Source organism: Octopus bimaculoides, chromosome 16, assembly GCF_001194135.2.
Source record: "Octopus bimaculoides isolate UCB-OBI-ISO-001 chromosome 16, ASM119413v2, whole genome shotgun sequence".
Lineage (NCBI taxonomy): Eukaryota > Metazoa > Mollusca > Cephalopoda > Octopoda > Octopodidae > Octopus > Octopus bimaculoides.
The window spans coordinates 26,494,084-26,499,812 of NC_068996.1; the positions used below are offsets into that span (position 1 = coordinate 26,494,084).

A 5,729-nucleotide genomic window follows, 5' to 3' on the forward strand; every position below is an offset into this window, starting at 1 on the left:
ATATATATATATATATATATATATATATATATACACACACACACAAAATGGAACAAGAACGCAATAGACGACAATAAATCATCCAGACAGATAGACAATACAAAGACGGATAGGAAAAACAAGGACAGGTCATTCACAGTTTTCTCTCGTCAGTCAAGTTTCCAAATCATCCTTACTGTTTCGGCCTGTTATACTTGGGCTTGATGTATAAAATATATTTACATAGACACATATGAATATGTATAGGGATATATATATATATAAAGAGTTAAATAAAAATTTTAAATGTTCAGAAGATGAACACTCGTGTATAAGCATATAGATATTTATATATTTACCTAACAAATTTACAAGTAGTGCAAAAAATACACAAAACTAAGGCAAGTTGCTAGTCTTTACACTCTGAAGACGGAGTCTTGTTTTACATTAATGTATTCACTACTGGTTGTTTATCCTTAACGTTCTGCATACTCCATCTGCTAATGATACGACTATTGGGAAATTCTGGACCCTCAGTAACAGTTGTCGGCTTTGAAATACCATGCCCTCTCTCCTCAGTTTCCTTTATCATTTGTACTCCAAATGATAAAGAAATTTATTCTGTAAATAAATATCTATATGCTTATACACGAGTGCTCATCTGAATATTTTCAGTTTTGGTTTCTCTATGTATATCCCTATATATATTAACATGTATACTCTTTTACTCTTTTATTTGTTTCAGTCATTTGACTGCGGCAATGCTGGAGCACCGCCTTTAGTCGAGCAAATCGACCCCGGGACTTATTCTTTGTAAGCCTAGTACTTATTCTATCGATCTCTTTTGCCTTTTGCCGAACCGCTAAGTGACGGGGGACATAAACACACCAGCATCGGCTGCCAAGCAATGCTAGGGGGACAAACACAGACACACAAACACACACACATATACATATATATATACATATACACGACGGGCTTCTTTCAGTTTCCGTCTACCAAATCCACTCACAAGGCTTTGGTCGGTCCGAGGCTATAGTAGAAGACCCAAGGTGCCACGCAGTGGGACTGAACCCGGAACCATGTGGTTGGTAAGCAAGCTGTATGTGTATATTTTATATATCACCCGAATTCCTCTTATAGTCACTCTTTGCCCTGCGGTCATAGTCCTCGATAAGGACTTTGATGTTTAAGTTAAAATCATTTGAGCATTATAATGTGTTTTCTATATTGAACATCTCTAGATTACACACATACACAAATATATTTTGTGTGGGTGGACTGTAGAATCTGTAAGGGCCCTTGTCTGTGTGTGTTAGTGTATATATATGTAAGTGCGTGTTAGTGTGTGCGATCATGTATGTAAGCACATGTTACTCTGTCTTGTAAATAAAACTTAAAACTGCTGAAAATCAAACGGCGTTTGAATATTTAAAAACATCGAGAATTTCTAGTAAATTACCGTCAATTTACATTGTAGCAGACAATGTGTAGTGAGAGAACATCAGGTTAATGTGAAATAGTTCAGTATTTCTCAGTAAGAATATAGATAGATAGATAGATAGATAGATAGATAGATAGATAGGCACACATATAGTAGAGAGATACACAGAAAGAGAACAGCTGGTGACGATGACGTTTCAATTTCTCTTCTTACGTCTTCCAATCTCCCGCCCACCCCATCCTTTATAAATATATGTTTTTGTGGTGGAGGGGTGAGAGAAAGAAAGAAAGAGAGACAGAGAGTTGTTAAAGAGGGGATGAATGATTGGAAAGTGTGAGTGGTTTAAATGTATTTAGTTGAGTGTGAGAAAAAAAAAAAAGGTTTAGATCTGTTCAGCAGGACAAAATTTACTTTCAGAACGTGAAGACGAGTCGAAAAGAAGACAACGGGAGAGATGGTCTGAGTGACTGACAATCTGGCTGAGAGACAGATCAGCAGGCGGAGAGTGAGGCGAAGCAGGAGAAGAGGAAGCATGGATGATGGTGGGAGAAAATGAAAAAGAGGGAAGTAAGAATAAAGGGGAAGTGACGAAGGAGGGAGGAGCTACAGGAGATAATAAAAGACAGGGAAGGAAAAATATATAGGGGAATAAACGCTTAATTATCCAAACTATAGACGCACACAGTCATGCACACACACACACACACACACACACGCACACACACATACACATACACACGCGTTTATCAGTGGCTAGTGATTTTCAACGAATATGTTGAGCAGCAAGCTGATGATATGGAAAGAGTGGAAGAATAGACGAGGTGGGGGGCGGGGAAAGAGAGCGTTACATCAGGTAGCTGGAAGAGAAGCTATGTGACAGGCTTACTTAGCAAGTGGGGAAAACAAAAAGGAAGCGATTTAGTAATGTTAAGGATCAGAGGTGTGAGAGGCTCCAAATTGCAAGACAATATTTCCAAGTGAGTAGAGATGTGGGTGAGAAGTGTGTACGGAAGGATAACAGTACACTCGCACGTAATGATTCTGAAATGAAAGAGGTATGGAAATGCTACTACGAGAGGCTGTTGAATGTGGAGAATGCATGGGATAATGACGGTCTTTCCAATGTAGACTTGAAAGAGGAACTAGTTGACAGCAGTATGACAGACAAAGCTGTTAAGGATATTAAAACAAGAAAAGCCCCCTAGACTATCAGAAATTACTACTGAGATGCTTAAAATATCTGGTAGTGTAAGATTGAGCTTAGTTAATCAGGTTGCACAGGAAGGTGTTATTCCTAACAACTGGTGTAGCAGCATTATAGTCAGCGGCCATAAGGATAGAGGATATACCTTTGTTAGAAACAGCTACAGAAGTATCAAATTTCTAGACCATGTAATGGAAGTTATGGGATGAATCCAATTAATTAGAATGACAATTAGGTTAGATGAGAGGCAGTTAGATTTGGGGCTGGGAGGGAAGTACTTTTGATGCCCTCTTTCTTCTAAGACAAACTGTAGAAGTAGTTCATTAAAAGTCATTGAACTTGGTGTTCATTGACCTGAAGAAAGCATTCAATAAGATCCCCCTTACTCTGAGATCTTGTGGTTGGTAAGGAAGCTAGGGGTAGATGAATAGCTCATGAAAGCCATGAAAGCTATGTACAGAGATACTGTCAGTAAGGTGATTGTTAACAAAAAGTATAACGAGTTCAGGGTGAAAGTTGGAGACTTGATTCTCAGTCCCTCATATTTATCATAGCTCTCCAGGTCATAACAGAAGAGTTTAAGACTAGTTGCTAGAGAACTCCTTTATGCTAATAACCTCATAATTATAGCTTAATCTGCAGTTGAATGGAAAAGAAATTCCAGATGTGGAAGCAAAAGCTGGAGTCAAAGATCTTTGAAGTAAATTTAGTAAAAACCAAAGATTTAGTAAGCATAAAATTTCTGCTTCCATCAAGGAAATGGCCTTGCTCAGTATGCAGAAAAGAAGGTAGGAATTCCCTATTATATACCCAATGCAAACTAAGACCACATAATAGATGTGTGGTAATATCACAGGCAGGTGAGCAGAGAAAGTAGACTGTGTTTGTGGTAGATGCTCGGAACTAATAAACACTAAGAGCACATGGGAAACAGACTCTCAAATATCCAAGAGGATAATTGAATTAGTAGTGGAGGTGGACTTCTGAAAGCCTTGTAGCTAATAAGAACAAGCTACAGAAAAGTTCTTAGAGATTTTACCTGCTGTAATAAAACATTTGTTTCCAGAGTGAAAGATAGATTGTATTATGATTGTTGATAGACTGCAATGCCACATGATAGTGGCACATGGGCTCTGAATGTAGAGGTCTTGCAGATACAAGAAAAACAAATTAAGCTAGTATGCTCCATTGGATGTACAATGTAAGTGTACATGAACAGCAAAGTACAACTGTGTTGAGAGAAAAAATGGACATAAGAGGAATTGGATGTAGTGTGCAAGAAAGGAGAGATATGGACACACCCTGTAAATGTATGAGAATGGCTGCATAAAGAAGTGCAAACTATTTAAAGTGAATGGAACTTGTTGAAGAGGGAGACTCGGGAAGACAAGGGACAAAGTTTTGAAGACTTCTCTCAAAATGTTAAGCCTCACAGGATTAGGATGACTGCAGGTAAGTGATGCTGGAGAAGACCAGCCCATTTCAGCGAAACTGAGATTCTGAAAACACAATGTGTGTGTGTATATCGACATCAACATCATTGTCTCTTTAAACATCCCCTTTTGCATACATGCATGGGTTGGATGGAATTTGTTGAGGCAGATTTTCTATGGTTGGATGCTTTTCCTGATACCAACCTTCATCTGTTTCCAGGCAATGTGATATTTTCCCATGTGTTTCCTTGGAAGACAGGAAACAAATAATACCTCTGGCCTGATAGGGACTTTTCTTTACTACTACCATACAATATCAGGTGCATGTGCATGCGTGTGCACACATACGCACACACACACACACACACACGCACAAAGGTATTGATATAAATTAGTCCTTTCCAGTGAGTTATCAAAACACTTTTAGCAAGAACCCAACCATAATTTGAAACTAAAAGTAAACCATGTTTCATTCACACCCCACTGCAATATTCAGAATTGTTCCTATAACTGAAAGAAAACAAATGCCCATTGAAGTAAAAAAATAGACAACTCCACACCTTAGTAAAAATAGTTGATGCTAAGATGTCTTCTTGGGCTTAAAGAGAGAGAGAGAGAGAAAGAGATAAAGAGAGAGATAATGATATTCTCTGAACCCTGACCTGCTTAGACATTAATAATTTAACCATTCCGATACCAACCCGGCTGAAACCACCTCTGGCTCTGTAGTACAAATATTTTGTTTTCAAAAGTTTCGAATTAAAATCTTCCACCAAACCTTAGTCACAATTTATGTTCCTAACAGTAGCTGAATGATAACTAAGTTATTTTACTAATTTCCTTGTTGTATTTAAAATTAATTGAAAGAAACACAGAGTATCTCAACAGAAATATGGTAACAAAAAGGTTAAAATATAACCTTAGTGAACCCATAGGTTTTTCCATGAGATATGGAAAATGACTTTAGAGCTTCGATGATGCAATTTATTCCATCCAACTGACACAGCTCAGAAAAATTGTTAGAGTAACAGGGTGTAAAGTACAGAGAACAACTAACCAAGAAATCTTCTCTCTTTGTACTTAGTTTTTTTTTTCTTGTATCTTTTACTATCCCACTCAAGCTAAAATAGTCACAGAACTATTGGTATTTTTACTAATTTTTCTTTCTCTCCACACACAATTATGGAAGCATACATCTGCTCTCTCTTGTGAGTGTTTTTTTTTACCATTTGTTATTCATATACACATGTTGTAAACATGAACTTTGAGATTCAGTGACAAAGCAATTTCTATTTCATTGCCTTATGAAGGGACAATTCGATGCATCATATTTCATTGGTGACATGAGCTACATTCTTCTTGCTATGTATATTTGACTATCTAAAGTAGTCCTGGAGTTATTGCGTCCTAGTTTTAATATGAAGGCAAAAGAAAAAAAAACATTTCTTTTTCCTTTACTTTTTTTCTTTTTACTTGTTTTCATCATTGGACTGCAGCCATACAGGGGAATGACCATGAAAGGTTTAGTCATACAAACCAACCCCAGTGTGAGTTATGGGATGTAATCGAACCATCACTAGTTGTCAAGTGGTGGTGGGAAACAAACATAATGAAGTCATGACACACACTTACACATACAAACATAGATTTATGTGTGTGTGTGTGTGTG

General features: G+C 37.4%; 1 long non-coding RNA gene across 2 annotated transcripts in view; it reads right to left on the bottom strand.

The window, feature by feature from the left end:
- The window catches only part of LOC128249607 (uncharacterized), a 154,762-nt gene that overhangs the window by 20,409 nt on the left and 128,624 nt on the right, over positions 1 to 5,729 (bottom strand). Inside the window, exon 1 of one of the 2 annotated variants that reach the window (XR_008265716.1) lies at positions 1,442 to 1,523. The exons of the other annotated variant lie outside the window; for it this stretch is intronic. This is a non-coding gene — a long non-coding RNA (uncharacterized LOC128249607). Of the gene's footprint in view, positions 1 to 1,441; positions 1,524 to 5,729 lie in introns of those variants that run through there. 2 annotated transcript variants of the gene reach the window in all.